Source organism: Lonchura striata, unplaced genomic scaffold (genome assembly GCF_046129695.1).
Source record: "Lonchura striata isolate bLonStr1 unplaced genomic scaffold, bLonStr1.mat Scaffold_210, whole genome shotgun sequence".
In the NCBI taxonomy this organism is placed as follows: Eukaryota; Metazoa; Chordata; class Aves; order Passeriformes; family Estrildidae; genus Lonchura; species Lonchura striata.
The window spans coordinates 68,547-96,414 of record NW_027461133.1 but is presented as its reverse complement, the minus strand read 5'-3'; the positions used below and the strand labels follow the sequence as shown (position 1 = coordinate 96,414).

General features: G+C 52.2%; 1 protein-coding gene and 2 long non-coding RNA genes across 6 annotated transcripts in view; 2 read left to right on the top strand and 1 right to left on the bottom strand.

The window, feature by feature from the left end:
- The window catches only part of LOC110484500 (uncharacterized), a 109,781-nt gene that overhangs the window by 37,858 nt on the left and 44,055 nt on the right, over positions 1–27,868 (bottom strand). The gene's annotated exons all lie outside the window — the stretch shown is intronic.
- On the top strand, positions 9,853–14,714 carry LOC144248635 (uncharacterized). Of its 2 annotated transcripts, XR_013341943.1 has the most exons (5): positions 9,853–10,108; positions 10,354–10,407; positions 11,676–11,808; positions 12,884–13,197; positions 14,448–14,714. It is a non-coding gene; the product is annotated as an uncharacterized LOC144248635 (long non-coding RNA). The 2 variants fall into 2 exon arrangements; XR_013341944.1 differs by lacking the exon at positions 10,354–10,407 and having other exon boundaries at positions 9,855–10,108.
- Positions 20,451–24,655, top strand: LOC144248640 (uncharacterized). The gene is made up of 2 exons (XR_013341953.1): positions 20,451–21,016; positions 24,502–24,655. It is a non-coding gene; the product is annotated as an uncharacterized LOC144248640 (long non-coding RNA).

The window sequence follows — 27,868 nt, the reverse complement described above, 5'->3', positions numbered from 1 at the left end:
TGCCTCAATTTTGAGGAAGTTTCTGTTTAGAATGTATGATTTTTTTTTGGCTTAAAGTAAAAAATTTATTTTTCATTTTTAGTGAGGTTTATTTTTTTTTATTGCTTATTGCTATATTTTTTTGATATTTGTGTTAGGTTAGTAGTAGGGATAGCTTTACTTTTATACGTTGAAACGAGGGTCGTGCGTACTGGTGTTCATAAAGGTTTAATATTTTTATGGTTCTGATGTGTTAGGTTAATGAATTTATAACGTTTACAAGAATTTTTTTTGTTTTTATTTCAATACAGGCAGGGTTTTCTTAGTTTTAAGGATTTGTTTGGCATAGATTTTAGAGGCGTTATTGAGGGGATAGGACAGGGTGTCTCTGTTAATCTATTTGGCAATTTGGATACTGGGTAAATAAAATTAATATTTTGGTAGAATTTTGGGGTTTTGTTAGTTTAATTATTTATGAATTTGTGTGCCTGCAGCTGTAGTGTCTCTGCTGCAAGTCTCAGTATCCATTCATGTTTGTGTGCGTTAGGCAGTCCACTCGTGTACCAGCGAGTCCCCCCTGCAAGCGGCCGCAGAGCCGCTCCTTCGCTCTCCTGGGAATTCGGGGAGCGGCACACGGCTCTGCGACGAAGCCTTGATCTTTGTCACTTGGAGGTGGCACCAGGGAGCCTCAGGAGCGGCCGAGGAGTTGCTGTAAGTGGGGGAACTACTAGTGAGGGGGACCAGGGTCCACTCGAGTTTTGGGAACGCCACCTCACCTCGCCTGCTCTTCAGCCAGGCAGACCCTGCCAGGAGGGCGTGGGCGAAGCGTGCGGCCCGAGGAGCCCGGCGTTCTCAAGAGAATAATGGTGAGCAGCAGAATTGCTGAGTTGTGGCTGCTGTGCGGCTGAGATCGTGCAGTGATGTTTGGTGTTCTCGATTGTAGCTGAGCACAGGACCACAGCCCAGTGACCATAGGACATTCCCCGCAGGCGAGGCAGCCTCCATTGCCAGGCGACGTGGATTCTCATCCCCAGATGCCAGAGAGATAAGTGGAGGGCTAAGGCCCGCAGAGGGGGTGAAAGCGGGGTGCTGGGAGGGCCTTTAGGATCAGGTTTGGGGGCAGGGATGTGCAAGAAGTGTCCCCTTAGGCCAGCTAAAGGGAAAGTGTCTGTTTTGATCACAGTGCTGAGGTGCTCAGGGCAGAGCAGTTCTGGTGTGTGTCCTGTCACTTGTCTCTGGTGCACTCTGTGTTCTTTGGGTCTCTCAGCTCTTTCTTCTCCTCAAAAGCTCTCTCTCCCTGTCCTGTGTCACGGGTGCCTGCACGTATTTGTCCCACAGCTGCTCTGCCCTGCTGCATAGCCTGTAATAGCACAAGTCCTGGGGACTTGAAATTTGTCATTTGCAGGGTGTAGTTGGGCTCTAGATTGTATGGGGAGATTGACATAACATGTTTGGTGATGCTAAGTTGTCCTGCAGCCATTTGACACTAGTCCTAACTTCCTTTCAGATGCAGACAGTTCAGGTCAGTGGCAGAGGGCCCCATTCTTGCGTGAGGATTTTCCCATGATCAGGTCAGTCATTGTTTGCATTTGCAGCGGCAGCCTGAATGGTGACCATGTTACAGCAGTGTTCTTTGCCTTTAATTTTAGGAGGTCCCGGCAGTTTGCAGCAGTCAAGGCCCTGTGTGCCAGGTGAGCAGTGGACAGAAGGAGTTGTTCTGGCTCAGGTCTCCATTTCTGGTGCAATTCTAAGCATCCACTCTTAGTTACTTTGTTTTATTTTAGGCAGTCGTCTTGCAAGATATCTCTGGTCCGGATGTCCAAGGCCAGGTGGGTGCAAGCGTAAGGTCTGGGTGGGTGTGCTTTTCAGGGCAGGGGGATGTTGTTTTCACAGAATCTCGGTGTGGGTTTTTTTGCTTTGTTTTTTTGCAGGTGCTGTCGCTGCCCTAGCTGTGTGAAGGAACAGAGGCGAGCGGGTGAGTTGGCATTTTGGCACGGTGACTCACAGGTGACTCTTATGCAGCAGCATGCTAAGTGTGTAGCTTTTTGTTTTTCAGGTATCCTCCTGGCAGCCTGTGGAGTCAAATTGAGACTTCAGGTGAGCTGGGGCAGCGGTGTGTCGGAGTTTCAGGGATTCCTCTTTTCGTGGGCACTAGTTGCATTTTCTGTTTTGTCTTAGGTACCCTGAGGAGGAGCGTAGCTGAAGTTTGGAAACGGCAGCACCGAAGCGGATGTACAGAACATCTCGCCGTTCACATCCAACTGACATGGGATTCCATCCGGTTGTCTTGCAAAAGCTAAGTGCTGGGGCCAGTAGGTGGGAGATGGGGGAAAAACCTTCACTATCACAGGAGGCTATTTGATGTTAGCTTGGAGAAGAGGCCCATAGTGGGATGGGCCCCTCGGGAGCAAAGGGAGAGGGTTTCTCCTCAGCCCCCCCAGAGTCTTTGCTGGGCAGGGCAGTTCCGATCCCTCTCCGCGTTCTCGTGACGTTCGCATCGGCGGCCTTCTTTGACTCTTGACGTTGTCGTGGATCTTTTCACCATAGGAGCCCGCCTTCATGTCTGGAGCTATAGCTACAGTCACCCTGTAGTCATTTCTTCCTTCTCTAGGCCTACTGAGCTTCTTAGGCTTTCTCTTAAGTGCTTTGGCACTAACATCTTGAAAGGCGTTGCATGTCATCATCAAGTGCTACTGCCCTAGGGCTTTCTTTTCTTTGGCATCATCAGCCCATGGCTCATCTTGGGCCAGGAATCTTGGGTCCATAAGGTGAAATTGCCAGGCAGTTTCCATGTGTGTCTGTGTCACGTTGTCTGTGTCCGTGTCACGTTGTCTGTGTCTTAGGCCTTTGTTACATCTCCATGCTTTAGCAACATCATTTTGTGCCGTATCGGCCATATTTTGCTCACGTACCTTCCTGGATATCAGTTATTCTGGCATCTTTACATATTTACTTTTTGGGACCGGACGATGTACATGAGATGTTCTCATCCATCTTCATTCTCAGTTTTGGTAGCCCTTCTCTTGGACTTCCGTACGGATCTTATTAGCCCTTCATCACCTGACCACAGTAGTTCCGTAGCATCTGCCTTCTCAAAGGATATAGGGCTCAAAAATTAGTCTTCTGGAGAATTATATCAAGTCCTCACTTATCTTGTATCTCTGTCGGCTTACATTGTATGCACTTATGTTGCACCTACCTGTGTCGGCTTCTATTGTATGTGCGTATGTTGCGCCTACCTATGTTGGCTTATGTTGTTTGTGCTTATACTGTATGTACCTATGTTGTCTTATATTGTTTGTGCTTATACTGTATGTACCTACGTTGCCTTATGTTGTTTGTGCTTATACTGTATGTACCTACGATGGCTTATGTTGTTTGTGCTTATACTGTATGCACCTACGTTGCCTTATGTTGTTTGTGCTTATACTGTATGTACCTACGTTGCCTTATGTTGTTTGTGCTTATACTGTATGCACCTACGTTGCCTTATGTTGTTTGTGCTTATACTGTATGTACCTACGTTGCCTTATGTTGTTTGTGCTTATACTGTATGTACCTACGTTGCCTTATGTTGTTTGTGCTTATACTGTATGTACCTACGATGGCTTATGTTGTTTGTGCTTATACTGTATGTACCTACGATGGCTTATGTTGTATGCACCTCTGTTGTGGCAATTGTGATCGGAGCTGCCTTGCCCGGGCACGTAGTCACGCTCAGGTAGAGCAGTTATAAAGCTTTGCCGTTCATCTGTTCTCTACGGGGTTTGGGGTACAACACTGATGGGCCCAGAGTTGGTATAGCTCCTAGCTCTCAGATAGTCAGTCACTGACCGCCTCCCCTTGTCTCGTAGGTCCCCGGGTCCCTACAGAATTTCCTGGAATCTACCATTTGACATGGAGGTCCTGCGGTCAGAAGAAGCGTTTAAGCATATTCTTCAGTGCAGCGTTTCACGTAAGGGTGGCAGCCAGCGTGTCAGCAGAAGAATGTGTGAGAGTGTGACTGTCTGTGTCTGTCTGTGAGAGTTTGTGTGTGCTTGTGTCTGCAGCTGTGTGTGTGTGTGTGTGTGTGGAGCAGTTCCAACCTTGTGTGTATGGCCTTTGCCTTTCAGGGGGGGTTTTCATCAGGCAGGAGGATTTTTTGGGAGTCTCCGGAGCGAGTTGCCGTGAATGTGAGTTTGTGCGTAACGCGAAGGGGGCGTGCACGTCGGCGGAGCGTTTTGCGCCGTTTTTGTTCCGGGTGCGTCATAACAATAAAAGCGTTGTGGACTTTTCTGAAATGGAGACACGGTTATATTGTGTCAATATGTATTTTCCTTGTAATACATTATATTGTTCTGTCTTTGCAGGTGTTCCTGTCTTTTGATGTATTTTGCTGTATGTAAATTGGACTTGTACTTGTGTGCCTAGGTATGATGTATTCTTTGTTGTATTTGTCTCTGTACTTGCGTTTGTATACATTGTTTCCCTGTGTATTGCTGAAGTTTAAATTAAAGGAATAAAGATTAATCAGCCCTAATAATGATACCTCTTACCCTCTGCCCCGCCCACCATCCATCTCCTGTCTTTCTTTGGTGTGGTTGAGTCGTATCATTTTCACCCTTTTTCTCCCTTTGCCTCTTACTTTCCTCTTTAGTCTATTCCTCACTTTATCCTTCCATGTGTAACTCTTTGTCTCTGGCTGTGTTTTCCTTTGTTTCCATTTCTAACACATCTCTATGTTTCTCTAACCCTATTTCCTTCTCACCCTGTCTATTTTCTTCCCTTCCTCTACATGTATTTCCCCATGTCTCTTTGTCTCTTTCAATCTAGGTTTCACTATGTTTTCTTCTTTTTTTTCTCTTTGTCAGCCTTTGTCTTTCTAACACTTGCTATCATTTTCTTTGTCTCTAACCCTTTTTACTTTTCTGTCCAACTTTAATTTTTTGTGTTTCTAACTCTCTATTTCTTTCTCTCTTGAACCCTACCTTGTGTTCAGTCTCTCCATTTGTTTTCCTGTAGGTTTTCAGCTCTATTTCTTCTTTTTCTTGTCTCTCTATTTGCTTTTCTCTTTCATTTCAAGTGCTTCCTTTTCTCTTTGTCTTTCACTCTTTTTCTCTTTACCCCTCCTTTCTTTTGCCTTTCTCTTTCTAATCTGAATTTTTTGGTTTCTCTTTTTATCTCTTTTATTTTTCTTGCTCTGTTTTCTTCATACTCTTTTCTCTTCCTTTTCTTTTTCTCACTCTTTCTTCTCGCTCTCTTCTTCTCACTCTCTCCTCTTCTTCTTCTTCTCACTCTCTCTCCTCTTCTTCTCACACTCTCCTCTTCTTCTCCTCGCTCTCTCCTCTTCTTCTCACTCCTCTTCCTCCTCTCTCCTCTTCCTCTCATCTCTCCTCTTCCTCCTCTCTCCTTCTTCTCGCTCTCTCCTCTTCTTCTCACACTGTCTTCATCTCTCTCTCTCCTTCTCACTTTCTCCTCTTCCTCCTCTTTCTTCTTCCTCTGACTCTCTCCTCTTCTTCTTACTCTCTCCTCTCACTCTCCTCTTCTTCATCTCACTCTCTCCTCTTCTTCTCACACTCTCCTTTTCTTCATCTCACTCTCTCCTTCTCACTCGCTCCTCTTCCTCCTCTCTCCTCTTCTTCCTCCTCTCTCCTCTTCTTCTTCCTCTCTCCTCTTCTTCTTCTCACTCTCTCCTCTTCTTCTCACTCTCTCCTCTTCTTCTTCTTCCTCTCTCCTCTTCTTCTTCTTCCTCTCTCCTCTTCTTCTTCTCACTCCTCTTCTTCACACTCTCTCCTCTCCTCACACTCTCTCCTCACACTCTCTTCTTCATCTCTCTCTCTCCTTTTCTCCTCACTCTCTCCTCTTCCTCCTCTCTCCTCTTATTCCTCTCACTCTCTCCTCTTATTCTTCTCACCTTCTCCTCTTCTTCATCTCACTCTCTCCTTTTCTTCTCACTCTGTCCTCTTCCTCCTTTCTCCTCTTCTTCTCACTTTCTCCTCTTCTTCCTCTCTTCTTCTTCCTCTCTTCTTCCTCTCTCTTCTTCCTCACTCTCTCCACTTCTCACACTCTCTTTTTCTTCTCACTCTCTCCTTTTCGTCTCACTCTCTCCTCTTCCTCCTCTCTCCTCTTCTTCTCACTTTCTCCTCTTCCTCCTCTTTCTTCTTCCTCTGACTCTCTCCTCTTCTTCTCACACTCTCATCTCACTCTCCTCTTCTTCATCTCTCTCTTCTTCTCACACTCTCCTTTTCATCTCATTCTCTCCGTTTCTTCTCACTCGCTCCTCTTCCTCCTCTCTCCTTTTCTCACTTTCTCCTCTTCCTCCTCTCTTCTTCTTCCTCCTCTCTCCTCTTCTTGTTCTCATTCTCACCTCTTCTTCTCCCACTCTCTTCTTCATCTTTCTCCTTTTCTTCTCACTCTCTTCCTCCTCTCCTCACTTTCTCCTCTTCCTCCTCTCACTTCTTCTTCCTCTCTCCTCGTCTTCTCACTCTCCTGTCTTCTCACTCTCTCCTCTTCTCACACTCTCGTCTTCATCTCTCTCCTTTTCTCCTCACTCTCTCCTCTTCCTCCTCTCTCCTTCTCACTCTCCTCTTCTTCTCTCTCTCATCTTCCTCCTCTCTCTCTCCTTTTCTTCCTCTCACTTACTCCTCTTCCTCCTCTCTTCCTCTTGTCACTCTCTCCTCTCTTCTTCTCACACTCGCTTCATCTCTCTCTCCTTTTCTTTTCACTCTCTCCTCTTTCTCCTCTCTCCTCTTTCTCCTCTCTCCTTCTCACTCTCACCTCTTCTTCTCACTGTTCTCTTCTTCTCACACTCTTCTTCATCTCACTCTCTCCTTCTCGCTCTTTTCCTCTTCTCTCCTCTTCTTCACACTCGCTGCTCTTCCTCCTCTCTCCTATTCTTCTCACTCACTGCTCTTCCTCCTCTCTCCTCTTCCTCCTCTCTCTCCTCTTCTTCCTCTCTCTTCTTCCTCTCACTCTCTTCTCTTCCTCTCACTCTCTCCTCTTCATCTCACTCTTTCCTTTTCTTCTCACTCTCTCCTTTTCCTCCTCTCTCCTCTTCTTCTCACTCTCTCCTCTCTCTCATCTTCCTCCTCTCTCTCCTCTTCTTCCTCTCACTTACTCCTCTTCCTCCTCTCTCTTCCTCTTGTCACTCTCTCCTTTCCTTCTCACACTCTCTTCTTCCTCTCACGCTTTCCTCTTCTTCTTGCTCTCTTCTCTCCTTCTCACACTCTTCTTCATCTCTCTCCCTTTCTTCTCACTCCTCTTCCTCCTCTCTCCTCTTTTTCTTCTCACTCTCTCATCTTCCTCCTCTCTCTTTTTCCTTTTCTCGCTCTCTCGTCTTCCTCCTCTCTCCTTTTCTTCTTGTCTCTCCTCTTCTTATCACTCTCTCCTCTTCTTCTTCTTCTCACTCTCTCCTCCTCTTTCTCTCTTTTTTCCCCTTTCTGTACTTAGAATAAAAAAGCAGGAGTAGAAAATACCGTGCTCCGAGGAAGTAAAAAAAAAGAAAAACAACTTTAAAAATAAAAATTTCTACTCCCTGGGAGCATCAAAGTAAAAATAAAAATTTTTACTCCTTGGTAGCATCAAATTTTCCACTGCTGCGCCTGACAATATTTTTATATTTATATATATATGTATAGGGGGGGTAGGGGAGGGGTCTGTCTGGTAGCCACACCCCCACCCTGAATCCTCCCTCTACCCTAACCCCTTCCCTGACCCACCCTCCACCCCCTCCCCCACACCCTGACCCCACCCCTAACCACGCCCCCAATGCTGACCCCCCTCCCCCAATGCTGACCCCACCCTCTAACCCCCACCCCTGTCCTTACCCCCTCCCCTGGCCCCGCCCCCAGCCACACACCCTCCCCTGACCTCTATTAAGATATCCATTAGGATACGTATAAAAATCTGAAATAAAATATAATAGGAATAAATGTAAGAAATTATGAAAATATAATTTTCCATCAATATCCATTACAAATCCGAATGTGAATATAAATATGAAAAACATAAAAATAAAGCGTGTTGAACTGCAGCTTAAGAGTAAAGCTTTTTTCTTTCGGTTCCTATCGGGTCTCAGGCAGGCTTTTTGTTCCGTTCTTTCCCGCGCGGACGCTTTGGGGCGTTCGCTGCCGAGGCCGTGCCGGCGGGGACGGCGCGGTGCTGCCGCCTTGTGGGCAGAGAGCGGTACTGCAACCCGGCCGCCCTCTTGGGAGTGCCTTGGCGCGGACTCGCTTGAAAAGTGCTGCCGCCTTGTGGACACAGGGCGGTACTGCAACCCCGCCGCCCTCTTGGGAGTGCCTTGGCGCGGACTCGCTTGAAAAGTGCTGCCGCCTTGTGGAAAAAGGGCGGTACTGCGGCCCCGCCTCTCGCAGCCGCCCTCTTGGGAGTGCCTTGGCGTGGACTCGCTTGAAAAGTGCTGCCGCCTTGTGGACACAGGGCGGTACTGCGGCCCCGCCGCCCGCAGCTGCCCTCTTAGGAGTGGATTGGCGCGGACTCGCTTGAAAAGTGCTGCCGCCTTGTGGACAAAGGCCGGTACTGCGGCCCTGCCGCTCGCAGCCGCCCTCTTGGGAGTGGCTTGGCGTGGACTCGCTTGAAAAGTGCTGCCGCCTTGTGGACACAAGGCAGTAGTGCAGCCGCTCTGCCCGTGGCCGCACTCTTGGAAGTGGCTTGGCGCGGACTCGCTTGAAAAGTGCTGCCGCCTTGTGGAAAAAGGGCGGTACTGCAACCCCGCCGCCCTCTTGGGAGTGGCTTGGCGCGGACTCGCTTGAAAAGTGCTGCCGACTTGTGGGCACAGGGTGGTACTTCAGCCCGGCCGCCCTCTTGGAAGTGGCTTGGCGCGGACTCCCTTGAAAAGTGCTGCCGCCTTGTGGACAAAGGGCGGTACTGTGGCCCCGCCTCTCGCAGCCGCCCTCTTGGGAGTGGCTTTGCGTGGACTCGCTTGAAAAGTGCTGCCGCCTTGTGGACAAAGGCCGGTACTGCAGCCCGACCGCCCTCTTGGGAGTGCCTTGGCGCGGACTCGCTTGAAAAGTGCTGCCGCCTTGTGGACACAAGGCAGTAGTGCAGCCGCTCTGCCCGCAGCCGCACTCTTGGGAGTGCCTTGGCGCGGACTCACTTGAAAAGTGCTGCCGCCTTGTGGGCACAGGGCAGTAGTGCAGCCGCTCTGCCCGCAGCCGCACTCTTGGGAGTGCCTTGGCGCGGACTCGCTTGAAAAGTGCTGCCGCCTTGTGGACACAGGGCGGTACTGCGGCCCGACCGCCCTCTTGGGAGTGGCTTGGCGCGGACTCGCTTGAAAAGTGCTGCCGCCTTGTGGACACAGGGCGGTACTTCAGCCCGGCCGCCCTCTTGGAAGTGGCTTGGCGCGGACTCCCTTGAAAAGTGCTGCCGCCTTGTGGACAAAGGGCAGTAGTGCAGCCGCTCTGCCCGCAGCCGCACTCTTGGGAGTGCCTTGGCGCGGACTCCCTTGAAAAGTGCTGCCGCCTTGTGGACAAAGGGCGGTACTGCAGCCCGACCGCCCTCTTGGGAGTGCCTTGGCGCGGACTCGCTTGAAAAGTGCTGCCGCCTTGTGGACACAAGGCAGTAGTGCAGCCGCTCTACCCGCAGCCGCACTCTTGGAAGTGGCTTGGCGCGGACTCCCTTGAAAAGTGCTGCCGCCTTGTGGGCACAGGGCGGTACTGCAACCCCGCCGCCCACGGCCGCCCTCTTGGGAGTGGCTTGGTGCAGACTCGCTTGGAAAGTGCTGCCGCCCTGTGGACAAAGGGCGGTACTGCAACCCGGCCGCCCTCTTGGGAGTGGCTTGGCGCGGACTCGCTTGAAAAGTGCTGCCGCCTTGTGGGCACAGGGCGGTACTGCAGCCCCCCAGCCAGCGCCCGGCAAAATCACCGAGACGGGGCGAGGGGCGGCAGCGAGCGGCGAGCGGGGCGATGTCTGTGAGTGAGGGGAGGGCTGGAGGCGGCTCCGCGGCGGCGCCGGATTAGGATGGCAGCGGCGAGGGAGGCTTTCTGTCCCGTTCCGGCCGCCGTCCGTACCGGAACGCTTTGTGCCTTTCTGTCCCTCGCCGGCCGCCGTCCCCCACGTGTCGGGAGCCCGGCGCCGCCGTGATGGCGGCGGGCGGTGGGACCGGGCTCGGGCGGCTCTGGAGGCGCTGCTGGAGGTGGGATTCGGGGCCCGGCGCGCTGAGGGCGGCGGCACCGGGGGGACAGCGGGGGAGGGCGGGCGGGAGCAGCCGGAGGGGACCCGGCACCGGGAATGGGATTGGGGGGGGGGCGGGACACACGGACAGGCCCCGGAGCCCCCGGGACCCCCAAAACGCCACCGAGACCCCCAAAAAACCCCCCGGGACCCCTCAGAACCCTCTGGGACCCCCCAAAAATAACCGGGAGCCCCCCGGTCCCGCAGGGCGAAGGCGCTGGCGCTGACCGGGAACCGGGGAGTGGAGCCGGCCATGGACTGGTGAGGGGGGACCCCAAGAACACTCCCGGCACCCCCAAAAATACCCGGCGGGATCCCCCAAAAACAGCCCCGGGACCGCCAAAAACAGCCTCGGGAACCCAAAAATTCCCTTCAGGACCCCAACCCCCCCCCAGGACCCCCAAAATTCCTCCCAAAAACCCCTTGAAACCTCCAAACTTCTCCCCAGGACTCCAAAGCCCTCCCTGGGACGCCCAAAATTCTCTTTGGGACCCCAAAACTCCCCCTGGGACCTCCAAATTTCCCTTTAGGACCCCTGAAATTCCTCCTGGGACCCCCAAAACCCCCTGAGACCCCAAAAGTCCTCCTGGGATGCCCCAAAGACCTTCCAGAACCCCCCAGAACCCCCTCCAATTTTGGGTCCCCCCCCGATTCGGGGTTCCCCCCGGTTTTTGGGTCCCCAGGCTGGTGGCTCATGAGGACGACCCCGACTCGGACCCCGAACTCCCCCCGGGTTTGGGGGCGCCGCCTGCGGGCCTGGGGGGGCCCCGGCAGCCGCCGGCCCCCGAGGACGAGACCCAGAAGTGAATTTTGGGGGTCGGGGGGGAATTTGGGGGTTGGGGAGGAAAATTTGGGGTATGAGGAGCTCAGGGATATTTTGGGGTTCAGAGTGGTTAATTTGGGGTTTCAGGGTGTTTATGGGCAGGGTTTTCGGGTATTCTCGGGAGGGCTTTGGGGTATTCTTTGGTGGGTTTTAGGATATTTTTGGGTGGATTTTTTGGGGTATTTTTGGGAGGGTTTTGGGCTGGTTTTGGGGCATTTTATGGTGAGTTTTTTGGATATTTTTAGGAGGGTTTGGGTAGTTTTGGGTGGGTTTTTTGGGGGCATTTAGGACGATTTTGGGGTATTTTTGGGTGGGTTTTGGGCTGAAGGCGGCTCAGCGGCGGCGCTGGAGAAGGATGGCAGCGGCGAGGGGGGCCCGGCGGGGCCCTGCCTTTGCCAGCCCCTCCTGCCGCCCTCCTTGGAATGGTTTGGGGCAGTATGGGGTTATTGAGGTAGGAGTAATTATTTTGTTGTTGTTGATTTAATGTGGGGTTTTTTTGTTTGTTTGTTTGTTGTTGTCGTTTGATGTATTTGGTTTGTAGAGCAGGAACTGTAGACAGAATCCTGCAGAAGTAATATGGAATTTGTCCTCCCAAAACCCGCCCGGCTTCCAACCACTTTCAGCACGTGGTCTTCCTTAGCAGCACATGGTTCCCCCACACTTGGGAGCCGGTGCACTCTACTTTTCTCTCCTCCTTTGCTGACAGATCCTGCTGAGGCTGAGGACAAAGCCCTACCCCTACACGGACAAGGCAGCAGACCTGGTTCGGGAAGCCAGCGTGCTCCAGGCTGCTCCAGGACTCTGATCAAACATCAGCATCCCCGTCTCTCACGTTGATGGTACGTGGTAACCCCTTAAGAACAGAATTCCACCTTTTCTAACCCTAAGCAGCAAACTGGGGACGGATAACTCTAGAAATCCTGTCATGTAAGGACCTCCAGGATTCAGCCCTCCATGTGTCCTTGGTATCAGAGGTTGGAATTGCAGAGTTGCCACTTTACCCCCAGACGTAATTTTTGATGTGGTTGTGCCACTTTAACAGTATTTGAAATCTCTCTTCGTGTTCTTGCAGCAGCATTTTCGAAGCACAATGGAAATCTAGCCCTTCTGCCGGGAGCGGTTCACAGATTCGTGGAATCCCAGAAGGGTTTGGATGGGAAGGCACCTTTTTTTAAAGCTCGTCCCGTTCCAGCCCCTGCCATGGGCAGGGACACCTTCCACCATGCCAGGGTGCTCTAAGCCCTGTCCAGCCTGGCCTTGGACACTTCCAGGGATCCGGGGGCAGCCACAGCTTCTGTGTGCAACCTGTGCTGAGGTGCCCTGAGGAAATGTGTGAGCCGGAGGGAGCCGGGGCCGGGCGGAGGGAGCCGAGCTGTGGGAGTGGGCGAATGGAGGCGGGAGCGGGCGGGACTAGGCGAGCGTGGGCGAAAGCGGCCGAAAGGGGCCGAGGAGGCGAGCGGAGCCGAGCTTTGCCGAGTTCAGCCGAGGCGAGCCGAGCTTTGCCGAAGAGGCGAATGGAGGCGAATGCGGCCGGAAATAGCCGAGCGTGGCCGAAAGTAGCCGAAGCTGGCCGAGGAGGCGAGTCCAGCCGAACGGAGCCGAGCTCTGCCGAGCGCAGCAGCCCGGGCGGGGCTGAGCCGGGGCGGAGCCGGGGCGCCGGGAGGATCCCCTCCTGTCCCTCTCTCTCCCGCTCCATGCTCCTGCCCGTGTTCAGTTACCTCTCTTTCCCCCGTTTCCGTGTCCCCCCCAAACCCGGCTCCTTCCTGTCCTGTCCTGTCCCTGCCCCGCTGCTCCGTTCCATTCCCCCTCTCGGTGGTGTGAGATGAGATTTGAGCCCTTTCTGACACCCACGCGTGCTCTTTGTGTTGTCAAATCCCGCGTGTGAGCCAGAAGCTCTCCCTGCCTATTTTGCAGGTGGATGTGCCATTCAAAGCCCTGGAGGCAGGGCTGAGCACCGGCGAGCCGCGCGTGGCTGCTCTGCACAGGGGGCGTGGCAGGAAACACTCGCTGAGTGCCGGAGGAGCGAACGGGAGCCTTGGCCCTGCCATCCTCTGGGATCTCCGGGGACACTGCAAGCACTGGCAAAGAGCCGAGAGCCATGGGAGCAGCGCTGAGCGAGGCTGTGTCCCAGCCAAGGAGTTCCTCCTGTGTCCCTTAAGAGGATACCCCAGGGCTGGTTTTCTGCATCAAGACTTCTGATCAGACCATCTGTAGACCTCTGGCTTAATGTAAATATTTATTTATATGTTTGTCTCTGACAGCAAAGCACGTATCTCCTGACTTCCCTGCTATTCAGTATCTGCTGAACTGGCTGTGCATTTTTCCTAAGCTAAGGAAAACCCTCCCTCTGATTCTGTAATTTCCAAAGGAGCAGCATTGAGTCACTTATGTTTTTCTTGTCTCCATAACTTTAGCTTGACTCGTGCTCAAGGACAGGAATGACTCAAGAACTGTATGTGGTGAATTGTTAGTTTGGCAGGGGTTTTTGCAAATTCAGGGCTAAAATGTGATGTAAGAAAAGGCTTTTATTGCAGCAGTTAGATTTTTGCAGCATGGCAGATTTTCAAGCCTCTAAGTAAATCACTTCATTCAGATTTAAACTCTCTTGAAATATGCTTGATATGTTTTGGGGTTTTTTTCATTGTTATGCTACTTTTCGTTTTGGTTTGATTTGGCTTTCTTTTTTGCCTGGCGTGGGAAAATTTTACAGCTCTCACTTTTTTCTTCTCCAGTTGAGTATAGTGTTACCTTCTTAATTCAAAAACCATTTGCTGTATGGAAAAAGCACCTTGCCTTTGTGAAGGGCCAGGTGGGAACTGTTTTAATGGCCAGTGGCACAGCCCTGTAGCACACAATTCCCAGGAAGTGGGGAGCCCTCTGCCAGGCAGAGCCACCTGGCCAGGTTCCTGCGGGTGCTGCTGCTGTACCCGGCTGATGAGGTGAGAAGCAGCTTGGCTTTATTGCCAAAATAAAACTCACCCGTTTTCCTATGAATCCCAGCAAAGTGGTCCCAAAGGCTCTGTCACTCAGTCTCTGCTTCCATTGGTGTGGAGAGGCTGGATCCCAGTTATCACCCCAGCAGTGCCCCTGCCTCCCTTTTCCCCACTTTTCTGTTCCAGTCGTGCGAAATATTCAGGCTTTGTTTTCTTCCCCCTGCGGTTCACTGCAGATCCCAGAAAACCCACAGGAGGGAAGATCATTCCTTGTGCTTCCACCTCCAGGTGAGAGAGGAGATGGTCACATCCTAGGAGCCTGATTTTGGAATGTTTTCTGGAATTGGCCCAGTGGCTTTTACTTCTGGGGTTCCTGGAGTCTGTCCGTGGCAGGTCCAGCCCGTGCTTCAACTGAGAGCCCTCAGTCCGCAGGGAAATGAACCTTTGGGGAAGTTCTTACAGCTCTGCTTAGTGCTTTATGAATGGTGATGATTTTCTGGAAGTAGGCTGTCCATTCTGACCCTTTTTCTTCCCTCTCCCTGCAGACTGTACCTGCTGAGAGGCTGAGGTGAGACCAGGATCTGTAAAATCCCTGACTCTCCGTGTTTTCCCGAGGCTGAAGCCGTGTTTGCTGTCAGTGACGACAGGGTGGGAGATGCTAAACACTGAAAACTTTGGGGTTTTTCCCCTGAACTCCCCAAGACTCTCTGCAGCTGTGCCCTGTCTATCTCTTGAAAGAGTTTCTGGATTTACAAAGGTTTTTACATTCTGCAATATTTATCTATAACTCGATTAAAAAGAATCCTACTGTATCAATGTGGTGTTGATTACTTTGTTTGAGTCGGTTAATTAAAGCGAATTGTTGGTAAGGGGTTTGAGCATCCCTTAGTTGGAGCTGGCAGCTCTTATTTAATTTCTCTTCATTCCTTTAATTTCTTTCAATTATTTCTTAAGCCATTACTGCAATTAGGATGCACGGTAAGGACAAGAGCATTTCTGCCCTGCTGGATTGGGAAATCCGAGCCCAATTCCTTGGAGAGATTGAGGGGATGGGGATCTGTGCCTCAAGCTGGGTTTTGACAGTGGGAATTTGGTGAGGAAGGAAGAGGAGAGATCCCACGGAAAGTGGCTGAGGCCAGTTCCGCTGGCTTTGGGTGCTCCTACCCCCGAGAAAATCATCCTGGCTGAAGGGAGCTGGAAGAAGCCAGGGGGCTGCGCCGGGGGCTGTGCAGGGACCCCAAACCCTGGTCAGGGGCGCTGGGCAGTGCCAGCTGCAGAGGAACGCTGCAGAGGGGCTGCGCTGGAGCCCCTCAGCTTCCATGCAGAGATGCTGGCACTGCGGGGCTTTCGGGACACTGCCGAGAGGCTCCGCTGCCAGAGCCGGGGAGTTCTCCCGTTCTTTTCTGTCGTGCTGGGCACCTGGCAAGTCCTTCGAGCCCCGCAGGCTGCCAGTGCCAGCGGAGCAGCTGGAATCACAGACGGTCACACAGAAACCGGGCTGGGAGAGCAAATGAGCTCTTCCATGTTGTTTTTCACAACGCGTTTTGGATTTATACCAGAATCTCTTCTCTCCCCTCAGACCCCGTACCCCTGACTTTTGAGTTTTCTCACAGAAATGTCTCGGCCTGCACCGGGAAAAAGAAAATTCCCTGGCACGGCGGGGAGCGGCGGGGTTTGGGGGTGCTGGGGCGGCACGGGGGTCCCCGCGCCCCGGCCGGTCTCGGTCAGCCCCGGGAAATCGCCGCCGCCGCCGGCTCGGCCCCGGCGCCGCCCCGGTGCTCCGGCCCGAGAGAGACCCCGACCCGCCCGCCGGGGCAGAGGCGGCACCGCCGGGAGCCGAAGCGGCAGCCCCGGGCCCATCCCGGCGGGCCGGGAGCGATGGCCCCGCCTCCATCCCGGGCGGGCCGGAGCCTCAGGGGCGGGGCCGGGCCGGAGCCTCAGGGGCGGGGCCGGCGCTGGCTCAGGTGCGCGGGACCGCGGGGCACCTGCGTGGGGTGGGGCCGAGGTTATTTAAGTGCCGGGAATCGCTGCAGCCGCCATTTGCTCACTCGGAGCGCAGTGAGGGTGGTGGGTTCTGTGCGGGCTCCGCAGCTTCGCCCTTCTCTCCTTCCCCCCCTTTACTCTTCCTTCCTCCTGCTCCCATTCCCCTTCTTTCCCTGCCTTTCCCCCGTTTTCCTCTCCTCCCCAAAGCCGACTGCTTTCGCTCCCCTTTTTTGCCCCCTTCTACTCTTCCTTCCTTCTGCTCCTATTCCCCTTCTTTGTCTTCCTCCTTTTCCTTCTCGTCCCATTTCGGCCTCCCCTCCCGTCCCACCATCTACCCTTCCTTCCTTCTCTCCATATTTCTGTTTTTTCTCCCCTAAACCCACTCCCCCTCCTCCCCCAAATGCGACCCCCCCACTCGTCCCTCACCTGTCCCTGCCCCGCTGCTCCGTTCCATTCCCTCTCTCTTCCCTCCTCTGTCCCGTCCCTCTTTCCCCCTGCCGGTCTTTCCCTTCCCCGCCCGCTTTCCTCGCAGCCCGACCTCCCTCCCCACCTTCCCGCATGCTCCGCTCTGCTCCCCTGTTCTCGTTCCCCATTCCCCTTTTCCTTCTTTCCTCGCAGCCGCGGGGCTCGGGGCGCCGCAGAATAAAGCCCAGAGGGCCGGAGCCGGCGCCCCCCGCCCTCGCTGGGGTCCCCACACGGGGCCGGAGCCGCTCTGCGGGTCCCCCCATTGCAGTCTAATACACGGCCCGACACTGCCGGGGTGCGGCTTTCCCGACATCACACTGGGGGTCGGGCTGGGGGTCGGGAGGGGGTCCTGGGGGGAGGAGGGTGGGGGGGTTAGGAAGGGCCCCCTCCGGAGGAGGGGGTCCCGGGGGGGGGGGGGGGGGGCCAGGGTGGGCCCCCTCCGGAGGAGGGGGTCCGGGGGGAGGGGGGCGGGGTGGAGGGGGGGCCTTCCCCCCTCCAGCCCCGCCCCCTCTCCGGGACCCCCTTCTCCGGACCGGGACCGGTGGGGTGGGGGGGGGGGTGGGGGGGGGTAGCAGAGAGGGGTCACGTCACTCTGCGCCGTGAACAGAAAAAAAAAACACACGACCGGCGGTCCCCTCCAGGCGCCCCCCCCCGCCCCGCCCCCACCCCCCCCCCCCACCCCCACCCCGCCCCCCCACCCACCCCCCCCCACCGCCCCCCTCCCACCCCCCCCAACCCACCCCCCTCCCACCCCCCCACCCCCCCCCACTCCTCCCCCGGGTCCCGGTCCGGAGAAGGGGGTCCCGGAGAGGGGGCGGGGCTGGAGGGGGGAAGACCCCCCTCCACCCCGCCCCCCTCCCCCGGACCCCCTCCTCCGGAGGGGGCCCACCCTGGCCCCCCCCACCCCCGGGACCCCCTCCTCCGGAGGGGGCCCTTCCTAACCCCCCCACCCTCCTCCCCCCAGGACCCCCTCCCGACCCCCAGCCCGACCCCCAGTGTGATGTCGGGAAAGCCGCACCCCGGCAGTGTCGGGCCGTGTATTAGACTGCAATGGGGGGACCCGCAGAGCGGCTCCGGCCCCGTGTGGGGACCCCAGCGAGGGCGGGGGGCGCCGGCTCCGGCCCTCTGGGCTTTATTCTGCGGCGCCCCGAGCCCCGCGGCTGCGAGGAAAGAAGGAAAAGGGGAATGGGGAACGAGAACAGGGGAGCAGAGCGGCAGTCGAGGGGAAGGGGACGAGGACAGGGGGCCGGTGGGGAGAGGTCGGGGTGTGCAGGGCAGCTGGGGAGGGGCCTGGGGGGAGAGCCGGGTGAAGGAAAAGAAAGATTGAAGGCAGCTTTGGGGAAGGAGGCGGAATGTGTGGAGGGGGAAAGGTATCACGGAAAGGCGGCAGGAGGAACCGGGAGCGCGTGGGGGGGAGCAGGGGGAGGGGGCACGGGGGAGCCCGGCTGGGGAGGGAAGGAACAGGGACACGATGGAGGGACAGGATAGTGTAGGGGTGAGTAGGGGAATAGAGAGGGAGGACAAGGAAAGGGGTGTAGGGGGGCCCGCCCGGGAGGGAGGGAGGGGAGGGCTAGGGGGGAGAGGGAGGGGGGGGGGTTTGGGGGGGGGGAGGGTGTAGGGGGTGGGGGAGGGGAGGAAAGGAGGGTAGATAGGAGAGGTACAGAGAAAAAGAAATACAAAAGAAAAGAAACGCGCAAGGAAAGCAAAAGAAACAGAGATATGGAGCCCGACCGGTCGTAACCTCCCGCTCCGAGCGCCCAGCACCAAATGGCTCCGCCGCGCTCGCCCCGCGGTTTAAATACCCGCGGCCCCGCCCCGCGCAGGCGCGCTGGGGCCCCGCGCACCTGTGCGCGCACCTGTGCTGGCCCCGCCCCCGGCCCCGCCCCCCGCCCGTAAATGGCGGCGGCTCCGCGCCCGCCCCGTGTTCTGTGTGGATGCTCGGACGGACTGCGGCGGGACCGGCGCTCGGAGCTCCGTGCGGGGATCGGATCGGGGCAGCTCCCGGCCTGCGCGGCGTCCGAGGCGCTCAGCTGAGATCGGGATCGGGATTTGGGTCCTGGGCCCGCCGGTGTCTGCTGGGGGAGCCGGGCAGAGCCGCTCCTTCCTCGGCGGGCAGGGAGGGGGTGCCGGGGCCGGCGGATCGAGGCGGGATCGCGGCTGGGATCCGGACCGGCAGCGCCGCGGCCGGGAGGAGCCGCTCCGGGACGGGCGCCGCCGCTCCAGCTGCGGCCGGCCCGGGGCTCGGGTCCCGCCGGGGCTCGGGTCCCGTTCTCGCTGTGGCCGCGGGGAGCTGGGGCTGCGTCGGGGCCGGGACCCCATCGGCACCGCCGCTCCCGCAGCGCCGCCTCCGGCCCCGCGGGCGGACACGGAGCCGCCCCGCAGCCCCCGCGGGATGCCGAGCCCCCCCGCCCCGGTAGCCCCGTGGCCACCGCGCTCCCCTGCGAGCAGCAGCGCCCGCCTCCCCCGCCCCGTGTCCGCATCCCCGGGGGAGCCCCGCCGGACGAGCGGGGCTGCGGCGCCGCGGCCGGGAGCGGCCGCTCCGCCGGGGCCGCTGCTCCCGCTCCGGCTGTGCCCGGTGCGGGGCTGGAGGCGCCGGAGCCCCCGAAGGGCAGAGAGCACCTCCTGTCCTTGGCTCTGCGGGGCGGGAGCTGCCGTGCCCTGCCCGTGGCTCGCAGCGTGCCGAACGCACGTCCCGGCACGGGCACCGGCGCACGGGACAGCGCTGGCACGGACACGGCTGAAGGGCTGCCCGCGGCTCCTCGGCCAGGGGCTGCTCCCCACAGGCACGCAGGGATGCTTCAGCCCGGACAGCCGACAGGGACCCCAGGGAACGGCTGGCATTACCTGGGAATGGAGGCACGGGCCGTTTGCAGAGGGGCTCTGACGGCAATCCCTGTTGCCGACCTCCCCGAGCTCCCACACAGCTGCCAGGTATGTTCCAGCCACCCCAAATCTCCTCCCTCTTTTCCAGCCTGAGGCCATCATTCACCAGCAGCATTTCAGCCAAGGCAATCTTCCTTCACGGGTACTAAATGCCAAGCAAGAGCCTCGGAGATGCCTTGAAATCAGAGGTTCGAGTGCGATGATGTTCGGAGATTTCCAGGGAGCCAGCTGGAGGTGCAGAAGGGATGGAAAACTCTCACAGGTGGGTCCCACTGGAGGTGTGCTGCAGGCAGGGATGTGCATCCCTTTCCTGAGGAAAACGGACATGCCGAGGCTCTGAAAGGAGCTGAGCTTCTGCAGGAGAGATGTTCTGCCTCAGCACAGGCCGGGAGCACATCCAGCCACCGCCTTGTCCTGCTTTAAAACATTAACTGGAGCCTGAGCTCCGGGTGGGGAGGGAGCTGAGAGCCGGAGGGGCAGGAGCAGGGATGGGAGATGAGGCTGCTGGAATGTCACCTGGAGCAGCTGAACATGTTCTGTCCCTGCAGGAGCCAAAGCAGATCCCTCCTGGCCAGGCTGGATGGGAGATGAGGCTGCTGGAATGTCATTGGAGCAGCCAGGAGCCAAAGCAGATCCCTCCTGGCCGGGCTGGATGGGAGATGAGGCTGCTGGAATGTCACCTGGAGCAGCCAGGAGCCAAAGCAGATCCCTCCTGGCCGGGCTGGATGGGAGATGAGGCTGCTGGAGTGTCATTGGAGCAGCCAGGAGCCAAAGCAGATTCCTCCTGGCCGGGCTGGATGGGAGATGAGGCTGCTGGAATGTCACCTGGAGCAGCCAGGAGCCAAAGCAGATCCCTCCTGGCCGGGCTGGATGGGAGATGAGGCTGCTGGAATGTCACCTGGAGCAGCCAGGAGCCAAAGCAGATCCCTCCTGGCCGGGCTGGATGGGAGATGAGGCTGCTGGAATGTCACCTGGAGCAGCCAGGAGCCAAAGCAGATCCCTCCTGGCCGGGCTGGAGGGCAGCTGCTGGATCTGCTGTGGGGGAAAACTCCCTGCCCCTGCCAGGAGCGCTGGCTCTGCTCTTCCTCCAGCTCCTGAGCAGTGTCAGGGCCACCGTGAGGGAGTTCAAACCCAAAAAATCCCCACAGCCCACGGAGTGAATGATCCCAGCAGAGAAACGCAGCATTGAAATAAAAATCTTACAGCTCTGTCAAAAAGGCTGTGACATCGCTGCAACGGGATTGCCAGGAACCTTCTGGTTTGCTCTCGGAATGCTCTTGGTTCTCTTTTGTGTATTTTTAGTCCCTCAGTGGACAGCTTGTAGAATTTATTCTGGGACTTAGAGGTTGAGCAGGGTTGGCTCAGGATTGACCTTCACCTCTGGTGCCGCTTTGCGCAAACACAACGTGGCCGGGCTGGGTGAACTCGTGACCTCAGCTTTCCCCTCCAAAATGTCCCTCGCTTATTTCCCTGGGGTGAGCTGGGATTTTGGCCCAGACTGTCACTCCTCACCTCCCCGTGCCCGCGCGGTGTCCGTTGTGTTCCCCACGGTGCCCTGGGGACACCGGCGGGTCCCTTTGCCTTTCTCCTGCCCCTTTCCAGCCCGAGGCTCCTCTGCCCTCGTCCCACACACAGCACAGGGGCACCGAAGGGGAAAGGCTCCAGAAAACATTTCTGCGATTCCTCAGCAATTCTTTCAATTCCCCGGGGAGAGGAGCGTGAACTCACAGCCACCGAGGCCTGACGGGTTCCTGCAGCGAGAGCTCGGCGCGTGTCCGCAGAGGTGAGTGCGGCACCCGAAAGGAAAAAGCGCGGGAGACAAACGTGATTTCTTTTGCTTCAAAGTTATTGCAAGTTCTTAAAGCCCGACCAACTTTTGCTCTTGCTTTTGGTCGGGTGGAGCAGGAGCAGTGGGCAGAGGTGGTGCCATTGATGCGGACGTGCCCGATGCTTTCTGGGGCAGAAAAGGGAGATTAAGCTCGCCTTACGTCAAGCAGCTATTTAAAAAGATTTATAGCTCTTTAAACGTAGCGCCCTTTAATTACCATAATGTTTCTTCCACGATTTTAACTAATTCTCGGTGTATTTTATAAAACTTAAAATAACACCTCCTCCCCATAAAACAGACTCATCAAGCATTAGACAAAAATTCCTTGTGCCAGTCTCAGGCTTCCACATCTAACAGGAGACCCTCCCCGTAAGCAAACAAAAAAATCAAAATAACGTACCAAAACTAGTCCTTGCTAACATTAAAAATACAGCTCGACCGTATCCAAAAAACCCCCGATTTTATTTCTTCCAAATGCCAAATACTCTTCAAATTCTAAATCAAAAACTCTTAAAAAACAAAAACCATTTGTCCAAGCCCACAAAAAATATAAAACAATCCAATCGATATCCTACATTTAACAAAACCCACTACACAAATTAGTACCATTTGAAATGTAACATAAATAAAAATCTATGACTAAGAAACATATCTCCCAATAAATAAAACCACTCTGTAAAGATATAAGTAATAATCTCAACTCAACAAGCTAAAATTTCTCCAAAACCAAAAGACTTAAAAAACCTTCAATACTTATAAATAACAACATTCAATATGTTAAGTGTTAGTAAAATCAAACAAACTTAAATGTCAATGCATTTAAATAAATACATTAAGTTTCTTTTTATCTATTAAAATTAAGTTTATTATTCCTTACTATCAAAATTCATTCAGTCTAAATTTAAATGTTATGTAATATAACTTACCCTAAATTTTATTAAAAATCACTTCTCTAAACTATACAGTATATGGTTAATTTTATTTTAAAAAAATGAAACTACTCAAATTACAACAACTAAAAGAAAACACTAACAAACACCTATTCAGAAGTTAAAAAAATATAGTGTATTATGTCATCAATTTCATCAAAAATTCTGTTCTTCATTACAATCTCTACTCTTTTTATCTTTCATAAGTAACACCAAAAAATAGCAATTACTATTCATATCATGCTATTTAAGAATTTTACTCTATTTCCTTAATATATATTTTTAAAGTTATCCTAACTCCTTCAAACACTTACTACTAATATACTAATTATATAATAATTTTTATAATAAGCAATATTTATTAAATATTATTATAATATTTACAACCAACTTTCATGTACTTTGTTATCTCTTTATATAATGATCTAAAAAACACATAAAATTTCTAATTCCTACTTTTTTTATTCTCTACTTATACAGCTCTTAAAACAAGTTAACCCTCTAACTAATCTCTACACTAACTCTATAATTTAACCTAATGTTATCTCACAGTTTTAAATATTTTTCAAGACTAAAAAAAAATATATTTTATTAAAAACCTCCTCCAGACTGTTAATCTTATCACTTTCCTCAGTTATTATTACAAAATCACTTCAATGTAAAACCCGACTACAACATTAATTTCTATTTCTAAGTTTCACACTAAGTAATCGCTCTCTCATACATTTTCTCCACCTTCACACTCTCAATATCCAAATCCAAACTCACAATCCTGTCCATAACCACTTTCAAATCTTTAAACAAAAGTTTACTATACTCAAATCTATTCTAAAAACACTTCTAAAAAATCCAATTATTAAATAATGTAATTCATCTTTAATCCTAACATTTTTACTCTTAACTACTATTTTTAGAAACATTATATAAGAATACATTAAGTAACATTCACCAATTAAAATTTAAACTAGAACCTAACCCTAACTCTACCTAAATAAAATAATTAACAAGAAACCCAAATATTTTCTACGTCAAAAATAAAATTCAAATAATTTTAACTTAACAATTTAACTTTATCGATATAACAAATAAACTTATTTTTATTTTAAACTTAAAAAATCATTATCCACACATAATTATTTAACTTGCTACTAATTTAACATTTATCAACTGTTAAAAACTCTAAAATAACGTACCATATTTTAATACTTACTAATGATATAATTTCACCTATGTTACTAATTATAGATGTTATCTAAGTAATTCCTAATTATTGTCAATTTCTTCTTTACTACGTACATTATTTTATTCTTATATTTCTTCATGCTTATAACTGAAAAATTATAACAACTTATACCATTATCTTGCAAGTCTCTATACAATTTTATAAAACAAAACTTAACAAGACTTATTTCTCATGTCAAAACATAAAGTTTACTTATATCTCAACAAGTACAAAAACCCAAGTCAATTTCAATAAGGACCATAAAACCAGATCACACAAAAAACACACTCGCCACTCCACAAATAAAACACCAATGTAAATACAAAGATACACTACACTATGTAAATACAAATGGTAGATTACGCGAGAATTGCAACATACGCCTGACGTCTTGTACTGCACCCACCAAAATATAGAAACTTTAGGTTTTTTTATAAATATAAAAATCAATATTATAAACATCTTATTTAATAACTTACAAAGTATAAAATTCTATCAAATATTATACTTCTACTCTCTTTACTTTATTTACTTTTAATTATATCACTTTACCAATTAACCAACCTAAAACAAACATTTCAGTAACTTTAACTAAAGTTTCAAGTTTAAATACTTTGTATTTATCTAGCGCTTCTCAAAAAAAATCCATTCTTTACCTACTTACTTAATATACCAATAAAAAACATTACAAGTAATCCATATAATTAAAAAGCCCTTACATTATTAGCTCTTAATATAAAAATAGTTACCAATTTAAAACAAAAAAGTAATTTATCCATCAATAGTAATCAAAATATAAAAGTAATTTTAAGCCTTGAAACTTAAAAATGGTAGGATCACATTTTATACCACCTATTACTTCAACAACACTAAAATAATTAAATCAATTGAAATATTATCTAAATAAACGATCTAATTCTACATCCCTTACACTAAATACCTTTCTAACAAATATAAAATATTAAATACGCAGTTTTACAAAAAATCAACAATAAATTTTCTTTTATTAACACACAAACATAAATATAAAAATTGAATAAAAGTTATAAATGCATCTAATCACATAAAATCTACTTATAAAAGTGTACAACTTTAAGAAATATCAAAAATAAGAATAACTAATATAACAATAAATAAAATTTAACACCATAATTTTAAAATCTTATAACAAAATTATACATTTAAATTATATTATTATAATAATAATAACGATAACACCTTCTTTATGTTAATATATGCAACAAATGCTTAACAAAATCCATTAATAATTTTATTTTTTTTAAATACAGAGGGAGAGGGGAGACGTGGGAACGGGAAAACCAGAAACTCCCACGGACACTGAAAGATTTGATCTGCAGCCTCGGGAGAAGCTGGGATTGATGTGCAAGTACAAGACGCGGGCATTAAGCAGGAAAAGAATGAAATAAAAGGCAATCCCTTCTGTTTCTGTGGCTGTCAGTGAGAGCCTGCCCCGGCTGAGCGAGAGAGAAACCGCGTGGGCACGATGGGGAAGGGCTCGCAGGGCAGGGCTGGGGCTGTGTGGGCTGAACGGAGAGTTTGCACCTTCTGACAGGAGGCGCTGAGCAAAAGTCCCCTCGGTGCAGCGGAGCCGAGCGAAGGCGCTGGGCTGGAAAAGCCAAATAAAGGCCGGGGTCAGAAATTCCGGCTGCCTCGGAACAAAGAGCCGTGAGCGCTCCTGAGCCCCGGCAGCTGCTCGCTCTGTGAACCCCCACGCGCCGGGGCTGGGTTTGCCTGAGCCCCGAGTGCCCCCGGCCCAAGAGCAGCCCCGGCCCTTCCCTGCTGAGCGCGCAGCGATCGCAAAGGAAAAAAGGAAACTCTGGCCGGCAGGGCTCTCTCTGCGTGGGTTAGGGCAGGGCCCTGCGGGGAGCAGGGCGCTCCAGCACGGACAGCCCGGATCCAGAGCAGCTCCAGGGCTGAGCAGCGGGCTGGGGACAGCTGGGGACAGCCGTGAGCAGAGCCCGTCAGCCTCCCTCCGGGGCTGGGACTGCCTCGAGCACACAGCTCCTGCCAGGTGTGGCACCTTCAGACTCCTCGCCACAAACGAGTTCTGATCTCGCTCTCGGGGTGACCTGCACCTCCTCCCCAGAAACCGCAGGAATTAGAATTTCGGGCCGCTTTTACAAACTTTACGTCAGCTTTGCAAATGCAAATCCCAGCGGGTCCCTGCTTCCCAGAGCGCCGGTCCTCAGCCATCTCCACTTCCCTGGAAAACTGCTCCAGCTCCAGGCTGTACCAAGGTGAGCACAAGTCTGGAGAGGTCAGAACCCTCACCTGGACCGCTGCACTCGGAGCGAGATCCAGCTACAAATGGAATTCCAGAAACGGCCTCCAAAATGTTCCATAATCACACCTTTAAAATGGCTCCACAGGGCAACGGCTCCCGTGCCAGAGCGGCACCTGCACGAGTCCTTGTGCCAGCCCTGGCGCCCTGAAAAACACAAGAAACCAACATCACACAGGCCTTGTTTGCAGAATTCCTGATCCAAGCCCTCACCTGTCCTGCCCAGCACCGAGGGAAATCTGACACGGTATTCATAGGTAACCTTTGCTGAGAGCGGCCATCACCCCGGTCCTCCAGCCTGGGCAAGGTTTTGCAGCGAATGGACCCAACTTCTAACCCTGGACCTAAATTTCTGTCAGCTTTTGTTAGAAAGATACTGGAGAGTAAATCCTACAACAGATTTAAAACGTTGCGCAAGGAATAACCGGCCCAGACAAAACCAAACCACCCCCATCTCTGCTCCACCCCATTTCTCCCAATTTTGGGAGAAATACTGATAGAGTTTGTAAAGACTCCCCTTCCCTGCTGCACCGTCCTTCACTGCACGTCCCTGTTGAGAGAGAAATGGAACTGGAAACAAGTTTTAAAGGATGAGTTTGTAAATAAGACTAGATACTTTAGAGAAATAGAACTATGAAAGATGCACTCTAATAAGATTCATGAGGGGTAATTTCAGATGATTGGTTTTAAGGCATAGTGTAGCAAAAGCTAATAGGCCAAGAAACGCTTATAATGTATTGTAATTAGGAAATAGTTGGCTTCTGATTGCGGTGGCATGAATTATAACATCTGTATTGTCTCACCCTTCACGTGAGACTGAAAATGAAATAAAAGTTTTTAAAAACACTTCTCAGTTGCCTTATTTCTGGGTCAGAAAAGGGCATAATCTGATAAACTGGTGCGTTGTGTGAGGAAGATTTATCTCTCTCAATGTCCTATTCCATGGCATTTCTAAGTCAGCGTTTCTTATCTCAAATTTTCCATTCAGATACATACTATGTAAACCTCCTGTCAAACTCTGACAATTTTCTGCAAGTCCATTTCCCACAGCAGAACTGCTCCCTGCCCAGCACAGGAGCTGCGAGTGCTGTTGCAGGGCACAATGCCTGAAGGAACACCGGAGCTGTGACATTAAAACCAGCAAAAGCAATTACTAAGTAAAAGAGATCCTCACCTGCTCCAAGAACTGAACCTCTGTGGCTCATCCTCACGGGGTGAACCTGCTCCAGGGAGGACTCTCCACGCAGCCCCCGAGACCTGGGGTCAGACGCTGCCCTACCAGCAGAAGAACAAGGGGTTAGTGAAGCTTTTTGGACACATTCTGGCCTCAGAGTGGTCTGACAAAACATCCGTCAACGTGGATCTTTAATAAAGGCAGCTGGTACCTATGCTTGCAACAGACTTTCGTGTGTTATTTCCTCGGTCTCTGTTCTAATACATTTTGATATTAAAAGTGTTTAAACAAGATTTAACCTGAGCTCTGCACCCTGCCGTGCTCCAAGCCCTGAGGAAGAGCTGGACATCCTCACACTCGCCCAAGCTGAGGCAGCTCTCACGTAGGGACAGAGCTGCTGCAGCATTTAACAACACTTAGAAATCACCCCTGCCTTGAGGGCGTCCAGAGCTGGGAGAAAGCCCTTCCCACCACCCTCTTGGATTTCCCTCCCTGCCCCTGGCTTTGCTTCCAGCTTGGGAAGGTTTGTCCTGGGGCCATTTCAGCAGCACGAAGGGCTTTTCCAACCTCAGGGGTTCCACGGGAGCCCAGTGACTGACCCAGCTGCGCACCCAGGCACACAGATCGATTATCCTGCCGTGAGCCAGAGCACTCCAGGGCATCCTTGGAACAGCTGCGGAGAGCGGGAAAAAGACACAGCTGCAGCACCGATCCCGCTCCCTGCTTTCCCAGAGGGGCAGGAACACCATTTCCTCCCGAGCCTGAGAGCTCCCAGGGAAATCCCTGTTAGGGTGGCACTGAAGGTGCCACATTTCTGGCACCCTTGCCCTAGAACCACGGCCCAGCAGATTTCTGTGGGAGCGGGGATTGTTGCTGCAGCTCAGAAGCTGCACATCCCTAAAGCATTTCCTTAGGGACACGAAGCTCCCCGCGCGCATGTTGTAGTCCAGTTTGTAATTTCAGCGTCTTTCAAGAGAGTTTAAATCGCAATGAGGCGACTCGGTGCCAGCACAGCATTAGCTACGGGACATCGGGAGACTCACCAGACGACATTCTCGGCAGAGCCTCCATTCTCAGCGCTCCAGCTGCAGCGTTCGCATCTCTCACGGACTCCGAGCTCCGTTTCCAGGGCTCCCATCGGGAAACCGGCGGCCGCTCCCAGATGCAAATGCCCAGGGCA